General features: G+C 38.0%; 1 pseudogene; it reads right to left on the bottom strand.

The window, feature by feature from the left end:
- The window catches only part of LOC130682189 (putative bifunctional UDP-N-acetylglucosamine transferase and deubiquitinase ALG13), a 105,981-nt pseudogene that overhangs the window by 26,864 nt on the left and 58,747 nt on the right, over window positions 1-20,370 (bottom strand).

Genomic DNA, 20,370 nt, shown 5'->3' on the forward strand with positions numbered 1-20,370 from the left:
TAGTTTAAGTTATGATGCCATATGCCAAGAATATGAAATTTCTTTGCCCTAGAAAATCTCAAACCTTTGCTTCATCTGTTCCTTCACTGTACTCCTCTGGCATATTTTCAGCATCGCAGCAGGCACCTAACTCTTCAGTCCTAATTAAAAAGATTTAGAACAAAGAGCTTTATATAAATGCAGAAGCTAAGAAGTCTTAAGCCTGACATCTGTAGCACCACCTAGCGGTTAAAGTAGCTCAGTTCTAAAAATGAGGCAAATACTTTTTCACCCCAACATTTACCTTTATGCTTCCTTTCTGAAAGTATACTCAGCAGATTACCTCCTATATTTCATACCCCCTGTGGGGAAACACTCTAAAGATGGCCCCTATAATCATGCCCTTCTGTGATTCCCCTCTTCCTAAGTTTGCTTCTAACCAATAGGATGTGTATCATTACATTAACATAAGAATGTAATGACTATGTTGCTGGTAGCTCTATGACTCTAAGAAAACAAGTAGCCATGTTCTCCAGCCCCATGTAGTAAAGAGCTGAGGGTTACCTCTAGCTGACAGCCAGAAAAAAAATCTTAGTCCTACAGCTGAAAGGAACGGAATGCTGCCAAGAACCATGTGAGTAGGGAAGTGGATCCTTCCCCAGTCAAAACTCCAGGTAAGAACTCAATACTAACATCCTCATTGCATACTAGAGTGAGACCCTAAGCAGAAAACCCAGATAAGCTATACCCAGACTCCTAACCCACATAAATTGAGAGATAAGTGTGTTATTCTAAGCTGCTGAGTTTGTGGTAATATTGCTACGCAATAGATAACTAATATACCTTGACTTCCTACTACTGTAGTTTCTGTAAGCCTGAAGCCCTTAAGACAAAATCAGTGAAAAGAAACTTTTACCCTGATATATGGCAGCTACCTCCTGCATTCCCATATAAGCTTTAAAAAAAAAAACACCCAAGAAAACCCTCTTCTACCAAAAAAAGAAAATAATTGCAAGCATTAAACATCCTAGAAATACAACTGTATGACAAAAAGACAATGTGATACCTTACTGGAGCCAAACCTATCTGAATTTCCAGACAGAACTAGGAATCAAGAATAGAAAACTACAATTTTAAATGTAAGTTTTTGACTAAATCTGTTTAATAGCTGCCACAATCTACATCCTTAGGGGTACCAAAAGCAGATACTCAAAAGCTTCTAAAACTTGTGTTAGCCTGAGAGATTCTTTACTAGATGGACGTGTGTCAAGTAACCACTCTGAACCTCAGTTACCTTCTAAAGAACGATGGGGCTGGTTCTGAATCAGTTTTTTGTCAATATGTGGTCCACAGTTTACCTACATCTGAATACTTGGGTGTACTTGTTAAAGAAGCAGATTCTTAACTTCACTCTGACATCAAATTTTGTGAAGGTAGGCCCCAGAATCTGCCTTTCTAACAAGCACCCTAAACAATTTGTATACAACTGAAGTTTGAGAATCATGGGATTTGATAGTTCTAAAGTCTCTTCTAGCAAAAAAAAAAAAAATAGATTCCAACTTGCACCGAACACCCCAAAGCCTGAGCAACTCACAGTACAGGCTATCTTTTTGGTAAAACTTCTCTTTCCCCATTAAAAAAAATGTATATCCTTATAAACACACATATACCTACATTCATATGTGTTGTCTAAGGCATAAGCTTCCAGGTCCCTTCCACTTTCAAATGATGATGCATAGAAACATGAACATCAACGATCTTGTGATTGACTTCCCCTTTCCCCTTATTACCTATCCTGAGTTGAACTCCTGTAGTCAATAAGGTCATCCTCACTGCCAGTCACATTGTTTCTGTTCTTTTTGGAACTACTTCGAAACAATTGAACTGCAGTCTTCAACTCTTCTTCATCCAAAACAAACACATCTTTATAGAGAATTTCATACAATACAGCTAAAGGAAGAAATGACCAAAATGCAAATTATCAAAATAAGGTGGTTTTATAACAATGTAAACAGCTATTAACCAGTATACAAATTCAATAGGTATCAACAGGGTTTTAAAAGAGCTATTCATGGTGGGTCCTTCAATTTAAAGATGGCCAACAAATCACCTGAAATCACACCAAAACATTTATAAAGTCTTCAAGTACCTTGGCAAACAGCAGCACTTGACTGAAACTGTTTTGAGTATACTGAATCATAATGCCCATTACTTGAAGAGCAGAGTAGAATCTGAAGAAAAAAACCACACACACAACAATTAAGTGAATGTTACACATCTTACAACCATAACTACTTGAAATTAAGTTGCTAATCAGAAACTGATGTCTTTTTAAAAACAATGATTTCTAAATTATACATATGAGTGATATCATACAGTGTTTGTCTCTTATTTCATCTTGCATAATGTGCCAATTGTATCTCAATAAAGCTGAAGAAAAGTGATTTTTGAAATTTACATATAGATAAATGCAAGCTATACCTCAGAGATTTTCCTGACAGTGACTTTTAAATGCCGAGGTTAAAATTAAAACCCCTGCTCAGACTTCACTGTAAGCCTCGATCACATTCTTGTAAATACAAGAAACAAGTATTGATGTACAGATTTGCAAAACATGGGAACTTCTACAAATTGGGTAAATAAAACAGAAAGCCTACCAGAAGTTAAAAGACTTAGCTTAACTTCTAAAAATGACTGGAAAAATTAGGTCAAATACTCAAATACCCCAAACCCACAGTATGGGGGATTGGGAATGGACTTCAGTTTTATTAAATATGTTTTCCACTGTATCAAATAGCAATACACCAAGCTATCAATACTACTAAAGAGACTTCCTTAATGAATTAAGGCACTGAGATGGCTAAAGAATGAGTTAATTTCTTAGTTGATTCCTTTGTCTTCTAGTTTTTCCAAACACCAATTCAAAGGCCATGTTCCCTAACCAAATTATTTCAGTAAAAATGCTCCCTAGTTCCATGTGAGGAAATATGTTTATAAACTGCTCCAAAACCTTTTTGAATTTTTGCTCAAAACCCTGTGTCTTGTGTAAGAGATGTAATCCTTAGTGATTTAGCCTAATTTGAAGATATCTCTGGTTATCAGCAACCTGAAGTACCAAAGGTGATTCTATGGGAAGATGTTGCCACCAAAGTTCCTTGGCAGAAAATTAATCTTTTTAATTTTTTACTCTTTTATTATTTTTCTTTTTTACTTTTTTTCTACCTTCTTACACTACCCTGGGCAAACTTCTCCCAATAATCAAATTCTCTGATTCTAGATTTTTTATTCTTCCCTAGCCTTTTGTTTGAGATCACAACTTTAATCCCAACAGTATAATCCAATTCAGAGAACTGAGGGCAAGTGTCACGCTAAAGTTACTCACAGAAAAGTTTAACTTTTTAAGTTTTACCCACCCCCAGGGGTATTTACATTTAAGAGGAGTTTTTTAATCCACAAGGAACAGTAAGCAAATTTGAGCAGAGAAGCCTCTGTATTTTGGACTAGAACTGGGAACTCAAACTAAGAAAGGTTAATAACTGACGGTAGTTGTTAAGGAGTAGTTACAATAAAACTAAACATAATAAACTAATAAAACATAATAAAAACGTTGCCAGTTCCAAAACTGATGAACAAGCAGGAAAGAAGAAAGATGACTGTACAATTTCTCTATTCAAGTAGCAATGAGTTCAATTTTGACAGAAGAGGCAAAACTAGGCATGATGGCTTTCATGTTCTTGGTGGTATCCCAACATAAAATAATTCGTTCATATAAACTTGTGGGTGGTCTGTCTGTTGGGGGTAGGCGGGTGGGATGTAATGGCAATAAAGTAGTGAAAAAATGAAGTAGATCTGCATTATTGATGAGGATAGATATTTGAAAAGAACAAGTAACAGAATGTTAAGTTGAGCCCATCTACATTTAGAAAATAAATGCAAAGAGAACGATACAGAGGGATACCCACCCAAACTAGTTTAAAGCATGAGATTTAAGAGCATGAACGGGTATTTGATTTCTTACTCTACATGCCCAGGTTTAAGTTTTATTTCGTTTTTAATATATTAATTTATTTCTATTCTTTCTAGATAGACGAATAGGCTGAGTGAAGATGGCTAGTTTCCAGTAGCATTTTCTCTGATACTGGATAACTATGTGAAATACAGACTTAAGTCAATATAGACGATGAAAGGAACCAAGGTGACCATTAGGCATTTATTTGAGAATTTGCTCTAGAATATATTTTATGGAAGGCTCACTGATAATGCTCACTGTCTGTGATAGTCATTTTTGAAAACCCAAACAATTCAAACACAAATCTTAAGAGCCTAAAATGAAATACAGTACAAGTTTAAGGCAAATCAAGGTGTCACCTAACAAAAATACTCTGCTGCCACCTGGCTTTTCCATTCTTAAGTTTCAGTATGAACAAACACACTTAAACACTCCCAAATTAGACATATATACACAATCCTTTGCATGTAAATACACAAATGCTGGTAAGTATTAGCTCTCTCTCTATAAGCTAATAAGAGTCTCATCAGCTCAAGGATGAGATTTATACATGCTATTCTCATGGCTGCATACTCAAAAGACCTTGCATTTTTGTAGTATCATGGCTCCCAATGTATGATGCTTTCCCCTTAATTAGTTCAGTAATATCTCTAAGATGTATAGGACTCATTTGAAAATGGAGCTGTGTAACTGTAGGGACTAAGGGCTGGGTATATGGATATTCACTACTCAACTCTTTCAAAACTTTTCTCTATATGAAAACTTTCAGAATAAAATGTCCAGGGAAAAAATGAATTGCAGGTCTAAAGCGTCCTAATAAAGATCTAAATGTCTAAATCTCCTCAGGCAATGCTGTGTAAAATTGCTAAAATAAAAAAAGATAACACTCCTCTTCTTCAAACAATTCAGACTATGTCACACCTTTGTTTAAAAACTGTTCAGGGGCACCTGTACTGATGTATTTCAAAGTACATTTCAGACACCAAAAATTAAGATGGACTGGTAAACAGAGATGGGATAGATATATGATAAACAAGGAAACCAAATACTGACAGCAGACTAGGTGGTGAGTATATGGATGCTCACTGTAAAATACTTTTAGGTTTTCTGTATGTTTTAAAAGCTCAATAATAAAATAGTAGAAGAAAACTTCAATTGACTATTCTGTACAATAAAAAGCCAAATTCTTCTCTAACACCCCTCATGTAACTCTAGCCTGTCTTTTCAGCATTGACCTCTCCCCACCCAATTATTTGAGTCCCAAAGGATCTCTTGCTTCCATTCCTTTGCATATGTTTCCTCTAAATAGATTGCCTTCATACTTGTTGGATTCATTTTTTGGTATTCCCCATAAATGTCACTACCACCATGAAACTTTCTAAACTCAAGCAGAGTGAAGGGCTTTTTTTCCTATGCTCTTTGTACATACTTCTTTATAAAACATATTACTTTGCTGTAGTTAACTATTACATGTCTGTCTTGATAACCCCTTAAGACCCCTGGCAAGGATTTTGTTGTATTTACTTTGGTATCCCCAAAGCCCAGTAAAGTGTATGGTACACTACATTGGATTAATGTTTGCTGAGTAAAACAGATGGAAGTACCATTAGTAAAACAATGCGCCCCAATTTATACTTATTTTCCAAATTATCTCTTGCAGCCCACTTGGTCTTCCCCTATTCCTAATGCCATTTGTGTAGTTCACATCTTTTATCTAGGTTACTTAAACATCTTAACAGTTCTCTCAGTGTCTAGTCTTCTCTCACCATAATAAAAATGTTGCCTGAATTTTGCTCCATGGAACGAAACAACTTACAAAACTCAAATACTGTGCAGTCTATATTTACTAATCAAATAATCTGGATAAAAGGCTTTTCTTAAAATCTTCTTGAAATAAAAATTGTATGCTGAAGAGCAATTTGTTTACCTGTTGAGAGTTCTCAGCCAACAAAACAACCTACTATTTTCCAAGCAACCTACTGGTCAGTAGTAGCACACTCTTCAGACTAATGAGAACGTAGAAATGAAAACAATACAATGTGATAAATATTATAATTACTTCAGGTCATGTTAGAGGAAATCAAAGGGAGGAAATAACTCCAGGGGAGCTGGGAAAGTTTCAAGAGAATTGACATTTGAGATACAAAGGAAAACTATCTGGAAGCATGGTATACTAAGGTTGGAGGACTGACTGGAGAGGAAAAGGCTGGTAGCAGAGAAAATTCTCATTTAGACTATGCTTATTTTTTCCATTAATTAGGTAAAAAAAAAAAAGGATTTCCTATGCCCTGGTAAGCCAGCAGTATCATTCAGTTTATTTTAGTAAACACTCACTCATCTTCTTACCTTGTCTTCATAGCCGTTATCTGTGACATAAATTGGAGGCTTTCTGGGATAGCGATAAAGAATGAAATCCCGTCTACATGAATAGAAAACAATGGTGGGCGAGAACAGGTAACTTAGTATATAAATGAGAAACTTGTAAGAACAAGTATTTGTGCTTTTAAACTGCATATTTCATTTATATAAAATAATCCAAATGTTTAAAAGACTAAAGAATGCTAAATTGAGGTAGGTCAAGTCCAGTGGATTGCTTAATATATGTATCTTAACATGGGAGAAAGAGCAAAGAAGATTAACAAGTGTATGTAGGTTTTCGAGTTTTCGGGGCTCCCATTTATTTAAGGTAGGGGTCGACAAATTTTTTCTTGGTAAACACCAGACACTACGCATTTCAGTTTTTGCATGCCATATGGTTTAACTTTGACATTGTAGCTCTGAAAGCAGACAGAGACAATGCACAAACGCAGATAACTGTGTCCCAATAAAACTATTTTTATGCAGACTGAAATTTGAATTTCATGAAATTTTAACATGCCATGAAATAGTCTTCTGATTTCTTAACCATTTAAAGAAATTTTTAAAGCATTCTTAGCCTGAGGGTCACACAAAAACAGAAGCAAGCCAATTTACAAGCCGGGAGCCAGTGAGTTAAAAGCCAACAACTGACATCAGCCTGCCCAATGCCTCTTCAATACTACTTATTGCTGGACTTAACTAAGAAAGGAGAAGATTGCAAAATACTAACTTGAACAACTCCCCAGAAGAGGGTTCTAACCCTACCAAAGTTTATGCCATCTCATCATCTTAAAAATTTTTAAGGAGTCAAAACAGATTAAACTTCTCAAATGAACAAGATTTCCACACCTCTAACCTACATTATGTAGCTATTTTTCAAAATCGCACAGCTTTCAAAAATGCTTTTACAGTTCTAAAGACCAAAATAGAACTTGCAAAAGCAGTAGGGCAGTGTTTCTCAAATTTCCCATTATCACCTCCCTAAAAAGCCTTTTTAGGCTTTTCTTAATTTCCCTACGAAATTTTAATACCAGATACACTGTACACTTACGTATTGTAATTCTTTGAAGAACCACAAACCATCATTGTAATATCTAATATTTTTGTCCTTAAGAACCAATTTATTTTAGAAGTGATACTGTTCCATTGAGGATGCAAGCAAAAGAGGCACAAAGTTAAACACATAAAAATTCTAAGATAAATATTCTGATTTTCGACAGGAATAATACCAGCAGTTCTTAAAGTCCTTTATTCTTCCATTCAAATGTACACAATGCTAGAGGTTCTCCACCCCAAAATTGTACCAACTGACTTTCCTTAGGTCTCTTCATTCTATATATCGATACATCAAATCTCAAATTTTCCCAATACTAAGGGGACTTTAATAAAAATCTTACACACACATACACACACTTTCTCTTTTTGAAAAAAGGAGGTTCAACTTACTTATAAATTAGAGAAAGAGCCCTTATTTCCAGCTGGCCAGCACTTTCCTAAACATAAATAGTGCATAAAGTTTTAAAAATGTTCTGCTGCTAGGAGGTAGTTTTTCCAAGTTTAACAATTGTTTTTCTAGATACTTAGCACACTACTTTAGACGAAGAACTTCTATAACTTGCTTTGAGGCTTAGGATATTGTGATAGTTAATCATTAACATAAACTTAGTCTGAAAAAAATAGACCTAAAGACAACCTTAGTTAGGTATTAACAAGGACAATTAATATGGAAGATTTAAAAGGCACAATAAAAATGGAATTAGTGTACGAATATGAAGTCAGCAGGGTATTTAGTACAAGTGTTTTAAGTCCACAACTATGGAACTAATCACATAAATTATTTTTAAATAAATGTGTTTGTGGATCTTACTCCCACACAAAAAAAGATAACTACACATCAGAAGAGTTCTAAGTAACAACCTCCTAGTAACATTCATTACCATTCCCCCTCCCCGATTAGAGTGAAAAGGCTTAGGCTTGTCCTGTTCCCAGTGTGTACTCTTTTACTAGTCTATGGATGATAAAATTCTTAACACAGAATTCTCATTATTCGACACAAAACAATAGGTCTGTAGCCAGTCTCCAAACTTTTGCAAGAACTATTTGATTCAAATCAGCTAGCTACTTAAGAAAACAGGTTGAGTCTAGCTAAAGTGACACAGCTGAATGAATACTTAGGTTACTATTCCAAATACTCTGAAAAGTGTAAACCCCCATATTTGATCTTACCTTGGGATCTCCCAACTGTTCCAGGTATTTCTCAAAAGATCCCTCTACGTACTTCAAAAATAAAAAAAATCTTGACTTAACCAATTACATTTTATTACCGAAATCTGATCGTATTCTGCAATATTATCCCCCAGTGGATTTTTGTTCAAATCAACAATCTCAGTATTAAATTACGACTTTGCACAGCATCTCAAGAAGATTTGCACATACACAAAGTTTTGAGAGGAGAAAAGATGGACTATACAATTATCTTCGGAACTGATCCTGGCTTATTCACCTACCTGTGCATTTCATCCAATAGTATGCCTTTTAGTTTTGAAATTCCTATTTAAGTAACCTGACAATTTTCATGAATCAAGCAAGCCAAATAATTAGAATAATTTCATACTTGACAGGAGACATGCATTTACCAAGTTAAACTGAGGAATCTTAAAGGAAATTTATTTCAAAAAAGCCCAGGGCACAAGGCAACTTTCTGGGGTGATGGAATTGTTCAGTATCTTGATTACAGTGGCAGTTATATGACTGCATATTATTGCCAAAACTAGTAACACTCAACTTAAAATGGCCAATTTTACTGTATGTAAAGTACCTAAATAAAAATAAAAATTCAAGGACTATATATGACTAGTTCCATGAAAATATATCACAAGATGTGAAATCAAATTTTAATTTTTCCTCAAACCCTTTTAACAACTTTTTGAAGTACAACTGACATATGAACTGCAAATATTTACATGCAGTTAAGTTTTGACATATGTACGCAGTCATGTCATGTCAAACCACCATGATTATCTTGATAGTGAATATCAAGTTTCCTTGTGCCCCTCTTTAGCCCCACCGACCCACAAGCAATCACTGATCTGCTTTCTGTCACAATAGACTGGTTTGCATTTTCTAGAGTTTTATATAAAGGAAATTGTATGATATGTACTTTGGTGGGAGGGTGGTTCTGGCTTCTTGCACTTGGCATAATTATTTGGAGATTCATCCTCATAGTTTTAAAATTTTACACACATCTCTGTTACTCAAAATGCCATGCACAAACAACAGCAAACATCACTTGGGAGTTTAACTATGCAGAAATTATGGGCCCTGCTCAGACCTACTGAATCAGAATCTGTATTTTAACAAAATCCCCAGGTGATTTGTAGGCACAAGAGTACTTGAGATACACTGCTTTACACCATCGTCTTGCACTTCAAGTAATTTCAGGAATAATCCTTCCCCAGGTGGGGTGAAGATTGTAATTAATTTCAAGGTAATAAGCTTTAAAGTAAAAAAGCCTTTATGTAGTGTTAAAATTCACCAAAACCTGTTGAGAAAATTAAGAGTAAACCTCGAACAGCAGGCAAATACCCAAAATATAGTCGGAAGAAAACAAATAGTACTGGAAAAGCTAAACACAGTAAAAAAAAAAAAAAAACACAACACCCAACAACCACACAAAAGACACAATTCAAAAAACACCTTGATAAAACCTTATTTTGTTCCAAGAATTCAAACGCTTCAACATACACAAAGAGGTCTTCTAAGTTGTTTTAAAAGTCAATCATTAGTGACAGTGCTTCAATTACCAATTCGTCACATGATAATAGGTTTCCTAATTTAGTTTCCTTACAATTAAGTTTTATAAGATTAAGTTGGCTGGCCGAAGGGCATTGTGCACAGAATTACTGCACAGGAGGTTTGTATTTGTACATATTTTTAAATATACACTTACATAGCCAAACCTCTGTGAACTATGATTAATTGTGCAAGAAAACAGTGGTATGGATAATAAAAAACAGCAGTCAAAATGTTAACTTTTGGGGAATTTTTGGTGTGTGGGGGAGAAGTAGTTGGAAGTATACAGATTAACTGTTTCTTCTCAATTTTTAACTGGAGTACAAAACAATCTAATTACAGAAGGAGGTCCAGAAGCATGGCTAGCCAGGGGGAAGGAAGCCAGCTGGAAATTAAATATTTGCTACTGAGAGAATGATACAATTTTCATACATAGAAGCTCAAAATTCATTTCCCACCTGCTATATACTCTATCCACAACTCTCCCTTGGGTATGTATTTCTACTTACAGACTCAAAAGGTTGTGGATTTTCTCTCATATATGAAACACAAGCCTTCCTGATTTCCAAATGATGGACCTGGCTGCAAAACAACTAAAAAAAGAGAAAGACCAGCTCACTGTCAGCAATAATTTGACACAGAAGCTTCTAAATTAAGACTGTGAACTGGACACTTCATTACCCCTTAATCAGAACATATGTAGGAAATTAGGAAATTAAGTCCTCACTAAAATCTGTGATTCCTTTAGTGAGAATGAGGGGAGATGATTCTGTCAATGCCCCCACCCCCTGCTTTTCTACTCTGTCAGGGAACAGCCTATAAATTTTTCCTTAGGCATAAAATTTCGAAGAAGTGGAACGTTGCTGAAAAGGATCAAGATACACTTCAAAATATTGTTTAACCCCATTCTTCATTACATTCCAAAGTGGCACTTAGAAAAGTTAAGATAGCAAAAGTAAGCAATAGATTTGGACTAACGAGTAAAGGCACACAGCAAGGTAATAATTGGCTTATAGACCTGATGTTTTTACTAGGGAAGGGATAAGGGAGTTTTGTTCTGGTGGGCTACAGGTCTTCTAGCTACAGTACCATGCCATGTCTCAAACTCTGAAAACTCAGTATAGGGAAGACACATTTGTTTTCCTTTTACCTGCTCCGAAATAGCCCGAAAGAGGCAAGAGGCATCCTTGGCAGTCAGCTTCCGAAACAGCCCTAAGCTGCCTAAATATTCATCCATTGATGCCTCTCTCAGAGACTTCTGGCCGTAGTACTTTTCCCATCTTTTATACATTGTGCACGAGAGGGTGGAGGTGGGAGGGAAGGACAAAGGAACAGGGTGGCAAAGAGGAAAAAGGGTGCAGGTAGGAATGGGTAGCAGTGACAAGGGCTTGCTTATGCAGGTATCTGGAAAGCAGCCCAAAGTCTAGGTATGAGAAGGCAGCTGGGAGTCAGCGCTGTAGAATCTTGGCATTTCTCAGGAGCAGGAGAAGCAAAGGGCTGGCTTGCCCAGGACAAGTCCCGACCCTGTGAAAAGAAGAGGAAGAGCCAAAGCTCCTAGGTATAGAGAGTTAGACTTGAGAAGATGTGGGAGGGGGAAGGTACTTGCAGAGCTACCTTTTAGGGGAAGGGCAACATTAATCCAATCAGCCCAAGGTTGAGAAATATGCATTAAACAGCTGAGCGTGGACCAAAAAGAAGCCGAGTTTGCTTCTTAACTCGAGGCAACTGCTGCAGGAGGCAGAAAGGTCTGCAATAAGGCTCAGGTGTGTTATGACGCAGCCTGGCCCACATTACATTGCTTTAATATCTCTGCCCAAATTTTCCACAACAGTCTCTGCCAAGTTCCCTGCTCTATCCATAGTTTCATGGAGATGAGAAAAAAAAATCTGAAACTAATGAACTAGTAAGATTTAATATTAAGAACATCTTAAAAAACAGATAAACTGACTGTGGTTGGGGGAAAGGCTCTCTTAACCTGAAGGGGCAGAAATCACAGTTCAGGCAAAGTGCCAAAAGCAAGCAGCTGGAGATTTCAGGTATGGGGTTTATGTAATCTCATTTCATTCTCACAGTTAATAATAACCATCTGCTAGCATCACAGAAACTAAATTCCTTAATTATGCTAGGAAATGCTGATAGAATTCTGAACTAGTATTTCCAAACTATTGTATAGCATTAACAAAAAGAGTAAATACAAAAGAGGGTGTTTCCAAACAAATGGAAACAATGGAAACTTCAACTGAAGCAGCATGAAAGAAACATGTTGCCCACAAACATTCTAAGAAACTAGGTAAGAGACATGTTTCAATGTATCAGGGCACTTTTTGGAAAAACTAGATTCTGAGAAAACCAAAATAAAATATGACTGTGCTTTTTAGGGTTCAAAGCCAGGACTGGTCACTTGTATTACTTGATTTCATTGTCAAGTCTCTCGTTTTTATTTAAATACAAAATTCTAATTCCTTCATTTGTTTAAGTGTTAAAAAACATAGATCAAAGCTGGCTTTGGAGAAGTTACAAAATTAAGCTGCTTTTTGAAAACTTTTTCTTGTATCTGTGGATCCGGTAGTAATCATGACTGCCGCCTAGGGGAGAACTGTCAGTAATCAACCTTATAATTAAGGGATGAACTATAGGCATTTTAGAAAAAAAGAGTGAATTCTTGACTCCCTTCAGCATACCAATTTGATATTACCGTAACTAATTTCTTTTTTAAAGGAACTGTAACACTGGGGAAATGACTCTTTTTGCAAAAGTTCTGAAACACGGTTTGGGAAGAGGGACCACCATCTTTCTTTAAGGCCACAAATTCCCTGAGAAAAACTAAGGGTTATAATAAAAAGTTAATCATTTCTGACATTTTTTTTTACCAATGTACCAATAAGAGAAAAATACAATTCTGCATATTTATAGCTGTATATATAAAATTTCAATCAATACTAATCAACATAGTTCACCATGAGGAAGATAACAGGGAAAACTGGGAGAGGGAGAGAGAGTCTAATAGGAGAGAAGGGAACAAAGAGAAGAAAAAGACAAGCAGGCAAAAAGAGACTAAAACAGAGAAAGCACAAAGAGACCCACATAAATACTGTCAATTTATTTTTAACAAAGGTGCAAGAGCAGTTCAATAAGAGATGATAGTAGTTTCATCAAATGTGCTAGAATAATTGACATCAATATGCAAAAGAAAAAAAAATGATCTTCAACCTGCACTTCATGTCCTGTACAATAATTAACTCCACATGGATCAAAGAACTAACTGTAGAACTTTGAAACTTTTAAACACAAGCATAGGAGAAAATCTTGTGGACCTTGAGTTAGGCAGATTTCTTCAATACAATGTAATAAAAAATTGATTGGACTTTGTCAAAATTAAAAACTGCTCTGAAAATTACATTGTTAGAATGAAAATACAAGCCACATCTGGAAGAAAACATTTGTATATCACATATTTGACAAAAAAGTTTGTGCCAAAATATATAAGGAACTCTCAAAAGTCAACAATAACAATTTTTAAAATGGGCAATTTTACCACACATTTACCAAAGATACAGGAGTGGCTACTAAGCATGTAAAAATATATTCAACATTAGTCAGTAAGAAAATTCAAATTAAAGCCACAGTGAGACATCACTACACACCCACTAGGATGACTATAATAAATACAAACAGTACAAGTGTTAGCACGGACATGCAGAAACTGGAACCTTATTAAAAGAAGCCAGAGGCAAAAGGAGTGTGATTCCAAAATATACATGATTCCACTCATATGAAATATACCAAACAGACCAATCTGAAGAGACAGAAAATCACTGGTTGCCTGGTGTGGGATGGAAATAGTTATTAACTACAAACAGGAACAAAGGATCTTTTGGGGTGATAGAAATATTTGAAAACTGTTTTGTGGTAATGTTTGCACAATTCTATATATATTTACTAAAAACTGAATTGTACATTTAAAACTAGTAATTTTAACAGCTTTGAAATTCACAAAACATACAATTCAAAGCATGTAATGGATACTTAAGAGTTGTGCATTCACCACCCAAATTTTAGAACATTCTCATTACCCCAAAAGGAAACCCACACACCCATTACCATCAACCTTTAATCCCCCTATCCCTACCAATTCCAGGCAACCACTATCTACTTTGTCTCTATATACATATTATGGGTACTTCAAATAGAATCACACAGTACTTAGTCCTGTGTAACTAGATTCTTTCACTTGGCATGAAGTTTCAAGGTTCACCCATGCTGTGGCATTTACCAGTATCTAAACCCTTTGTATAAACTATGTTTAATTATCTATTTATGAGTTGATAGACATTTGGGTTCCTTTCTACTTTTTGCCTATTATGACTAATGCTATTATAAAGTCATAGACAAGTTATTGTTTGGACGTGTTTCCATTTTATTGGGTAATACCTAGGAATGGAGTTGCTGAATCACATAACTCTACATTTGACTGTTCAAGGAACTATCAGACTGTTTTTCCACAGCAGCTTCACCATTTTACATTCTTACCAGCATTTTGAGGGTTCCTGTTTCTCCACATCCTACCAACACTTACTGTTATCTCTTTAGCCATCCTAGTAGATATGAAGTGGTATCTCTTTGTGGTTTTGCTTTGCATTTCTCTATGGCTAATATGGTCGAGCATACTTCATGTGCCTATTGGCCATCTGCATATCTTTAATGAGATACCACTACATACATCATAGAATGACTAAAACACATTTTTTAAGACTGATAGTAACAACTGAAGTGTTGCCAAGGATGCAGTGCAACTGGAACTCTCATATGTTGCTGTTAAGACTATAAATCAATACAGGAACTCTGGCAAAATAGTTTGGCAATTCTTATAAGGAGAGAGTTACCATATGGCACAGCAATCCCATTTCTGGCTATCTGTTCAAGAGAAATAGAAAACTTAAGTCCACACAAAAACCCATGCATCAGTGTTTATAGCAGCTTTATTCATAACCATGATTCCCCTAAAACTGGAAACAATCCAAACACACTTCAACTGGTAAATGGACAAACCATGGCATTCATACAACAGAATACTCCTTAGCAATAAAAAGTTAGGTATGGATATACACAAGAACATGCATGAATCTCAAATGCACTGTGGCAAGTGAAAGAAGACAGATTCAAAAGGCTACACACTTTATGACTACATTTTTATGACATATTGGAAAAGACAAAACCATAATAAGGGTAAACAGATCAGTTGTCACTAGTTAGGACTGCAGGGAAGGGCTGACTAAAAAGGGATGGCAGAAAGAACATATGGAGTTATGTACCTTGAGTATAGTAGTGGTTACACGATTATGCATTTGTAAAATCTTACCGAACTGTAAAAGAAAAATACTTTGTTATATTTAAATTTAAAAATAAATAACATAGGAGCCAAGATGGCGGGGTGAGTAGGGCAGTCGAAATCTCCTCCCAAAACCATATATATTTTTGAAAGTACAAATAATACAACTATTACTCCAAGAAAGACCAGAAGATACAGTACAACAGCCAGGCTACATCCACATCGGCAAGAACTCAGTGCCTCACGAAGGGGGTAAGATACAAACCGTGGCCCGGCGGAACCCGAGCATCCCACCCCCGACCCCAGCTCCCCCGCGGGAGGAGAGGAGTCAGAGCGGGAAGGGAGTGGAAGCCCAGGGCTGCTAAACACCCAGCCCTAGTCATCCGTACTGGGAGCACAGACACACGTTGCGTGGTATGCTGGATATTAGGGAAACAGAACAGTAAAAGCTGCAAGCAGGTCCCTGCAGCCGGCTCCCCTGGGACAAAAGAAAAGCGAGTGATTTTTGAAAGTCTTAAAGGGACAGGGGCCTCACAGCTGGATGGAAGCATGCCGGCACACTAAGCCCAGCAGCTGGGAATCCAGGGGAAATTCAGGCGCTCCAGCCCCCTGGGAGGCAGCGCATCTGTGAGGCCCCTCAAGGCGACAAACAGGCTCCCGCCCATCCCCCCTCCGGGGCAGACCTGCCATAGCAGGTGAGCAGCCTGAGAGCAGCTGCGCCCACAGCAACTGCCCAGAGAATCCTCTGCAGCCAGCTGGGGCAGACTCAGAGGCCCCGCCAGCACACACAAACAGAGGGAGCCGAGACAAGGCACTAAAGGTCGCAGTTCGTGCATCAGAGTGTACCCAGCATGCCTGCCACTCCCTGTAGAGCCTGGGATGCCCTGATGGCTGCCCCGCCCATGGCGGCTCAGGAAATAAAACCGGAAGCTGCTACCTGTGGGTGGGTAACCAGCAGAGGCAGTGAGGAGGGCAAGGCGACCAGAAAGCATGAAGGGACTTTGCTCTTGCAGCTAACACACACACAAACTGCCCACAACTACCTCTATAGCCATAAAAAGGCAGAAGAATCTGATCCAGTCCAGAATCACCAAGACAACCCCTGAGAGGGAGCCTAAGCAGATACATTTAACCAATCTTCCTGAAAAAGAATTCAAAATAAAGGTCATAACCATGCTGATGGACCTGGAGAGAAATACGCAAAAGCTAAAGGATCAAGTTAGGAGGGAGAATACAGAGGAAAAACAATCTTTGAAAGCACTTCAGAGAAGACTGGATGAGGTGCAAGAGGCTGTTAATGGAATAGAACTCAGACAACAGGAACACAGAGAAGCTGAGGCAGAGAGAGATATAAGGATCTCCAGGAATGAAAAAATACTAAGAGAACTGTGTGACCAATCGAAACGGAACAATATTCGCATTATAGGGCTACCAGAAGAAGAGAGAGAAAAAGGGATAGAAAGTGTCTTTGACTAGAGGCAGAGCCAACATGGCGGCGTGAGTACGACAGTGGGAATCTCCTCCCAAAAACATATATACTTTTGAAAATACAACAAACACAACTAGCCCTAAAAGAGAGACCAGAAGACGCAGGACAGTGGCCAGACTGCAGCTACACCAGCGAGAACCCAGCGCCTGATGAAAGGGGTAAGATACAAGCCCCGGCCCCGCGGGACCCGAGCGCCCCTCCCCCCAGCTCCCGGCGGGAGAAGAATAGGCAGAGCGGGAGGGAGACGGAGCCCAGGACTGCCGAACACCCAGCCCCCGCCATCCGGGCCAGAACGCAAACACAGTAGGTGCCCAGGGGGCCCTGGATACTGGGGGAACAGGGAGTAAGACCTCTGAGCGGGTGCCGAAGCTGATGCCCCTGTGACAAAGAAAAGCGGGGGCTTGTTGAAAGTCTTAAAGGGACAGGGACTTAACAGCTTGATGGAAACAACCCAGGTCACAGTACAGCAGCTGGAAATTACAGGGAAAACCGGGTGCACTAACCCCCTGGGCAACAGCTCTGAGACCCCTCACGGAGGCAAACAGTCAAGCAGCCCCCCCATCCATTACCCCACCCGGCGCTGCGAAAGCAGAGAAGCACCCTGAGACAAATTCCGCCCACAGAAAGGGAAATTTCTCCCTTCCAGCCAGGCAAGACACAAAGACCCAGTCTACACGCAATTACCCAACACAAGCCACTAGGGGTCGCAGTTGTCCCAGTAAAGAAAGGCCAGTAGCAAGTGAAAATTTTGGCCCTCCCAGCTGACAGTCAATAGCACCTGTCAACATGAAAAGGCAAAAAAATATGATCCAGACAAGACTAACCCAGACAGCTTCGGCATCTGCTACATCTTCCCCTGAGAAGGAACCTGGGGAGATAGATTTAGCCAGTCTTCCTGAAAAAGAATTCAAAACAAAAGTCATAACCATCCTGATGGACTTGCAGAGAAATATGCAAGAACTAAGGAAGGAGAATTCAGAAATAAAACAAGCTCTGGAAGGACTTCAAAACAGAATGGACGAGATGCAAGAGACCATTAATGGACTAGAAAACAGAGAACAGGAACGCAGAGAAGCTGATGCAGAGAGAGATAAAAGGATATCCAGCAATGAAAGAATTTTAAGAGAGCTCAGTGACCAAACGAAAAGGAACAATATAAGAATTACAGGTATTCCAGAAGAAGTAGAGAGAGAAAAGGGGATAGAAAATGTCTTTGAAGAAATAATTGCTGAAAACTTCCCCAAACTAGGGGAAGAAATGGCCTCTCAGACCACAGAGGTACACAGAACTCCCATGACAAGGGATCCAAGGGGGGCAACACCAAGACACATAATAATTAAAATGGCAAAGATCAAAGACAAGGACAAAGTATTACAGGCAGCCAGAGAGAGAAAAAAGGTTACCTACAAAGGAAAACCCATCAGGCTATCATCAGACTTCTCAACAGAAACCCTACAGGCCAGAAGAGAATGGCATGATATACTTAATGCAATGAAACAGAAGGGCCTCGAACCAAGACTACTGTATCCAGCACGAATATCATTTAAATATGAAGGAGGGATTAAACAATTCCCAGACAAGCAAAAGTTGAGGGAATTTGCCTCCCACAAACCACCTCTACAGGGCATCCTACAGGGACTGCTCTAGATGGGAGCACTCCTAAAAAGAGCACACAACAAAACACCCAACATATGAAGAAGGGAGGAGGAGGAATAAGAAGGGAGAGAAATAAAGAATCATCAGACCGCATTTATAATAGCTCAACAAGCGAGTTAAGTTAGACAGTAAGATAGTAAAGGAGCTAACCCTAAACCTTTGGTAACCAAAAACTTAAAGCCTGCAATGGCAATAAATTCATACCTTTCAATAATCACCCTAAATGTAAATTGACTGAATGCAACAATCAAAAGACACAGAGTAACAGAATGGATAAAAACGCAAGATCCATCCATATGCTGCTTACAAGAGATTCACCTCAAACCCAAAGACATGCACAGACTTAAAGTCAAGGGAGGGAAAAAGATATTTCAAGCAAACAACAGAGAGAAGAAAGCAGGTGTTGCAATTCTGGTATCAGACAAAACAGACTTCAAAATAAAGAAAGTAACAAAAGTCGAAGAAGGACATTACATAATGATAAAGGGCTCAGTCCATCCAGAGGATATAACCATTATAAATATATATGCACCCAATACAGGAGCACCAACATACCTGAAACAAATATTAACAGGACTAAAGGAGGAAATAGAATGCAATGCATTCATTCTAGGAGACTTCAACATACCACTCACTCCAAAGGACAGATCTACCAGACAGAAAATAAGTAAGGACACAGAGGCACTGAACAACACACTAGAACAGATGGACCTAATAGACATCTACAGAACTCTACATCCAGAAGCAACAGGATACACATTCTTCTCAAGTGCACATGGAACATTCTCCAGAATAGACCACATACTAGGACACAAAAAGAGCCTCAGTAAATTCCGAAAGACTGAAATCCTGCCAACCAACTTTTCAGACCACAAAGGCATTAAACTAGAAATAAACTGTTCAAAGAAAGCAAAAGGGCTCACAAACACATGGAGGCCAAACAACACGCTCCTAAATAATCAATGGATCAATGACCAAATCAAAATGGAGATCCAGCAATATATGGAAACAAATGACAACAACAACACTAAGCCCCAACTTCTGTGGGACACAGCAAAAGCAGTCTTAAGAGGAAAGTATATAGCAACCCAAGCATATTTAAAAAAGGAAGAGCAATCCCAAATGAACGGTCTAATGTCACAACTATCGAAATTGGAAAAAGAAGAACAAATGAGGCCTAAGGTCAGCAGAAGGAGGGACATAACAAAGATCAGAGAAGAAATAAATAAAATTGAGAAGAATAAAACAATAGCAAAAATCAATGAAACCAAGAGCTGGTTCTTCAAGAAAATAAACAAAATAGATAAGCCTCTAGCCAGACTTATTAAGAGGAAAAGAGAGTCAACACAAATCAACAGTATCAGAAACGAGAAAGGAAAAATCACGACGGACCCCGCAGAAATACAAAGAATTATTAGAGACTACTATGAAAACCTATATGCTAACAAGCTGGGAAACCTAAGAGAAATGGACAACTTCCTAGAAAAATACAACCTTCCAAGACTGACCAAGGAAGAAGCAGAAAATATAAACAGACCAATTACCAGCAACGAAATTGAAGTGGTAAATCAAAAAAGTACCCAAGAACAAAACCCCTGGTCCCGATGGATTCACTGCTGAATTTTATGACACATATAGAGAAGACATCAAACCCATTCTCCTTAAAAGTTTTCCAAAAAACAGAAGAGGAGGGAATATATCCAAATTCATTCTATGAAGCCAGCATCACTCTTATACCAAAACCAGGCAAAGACCCCA

Source organism: Manis pentadactyla, chromosome Y, assembly GCF_030020395.1.
Source record: "Manis pentadactyla isolate mManPen7 chromosome Y, mManPen7.hap1, whole genome shotgun sequence".
NCBI classification, from domain to species: Eukaryota; Metazoa; Chordata; class Mammalia; order Pholidota; family Manidae; genus Manis; species Manis pentadactyla.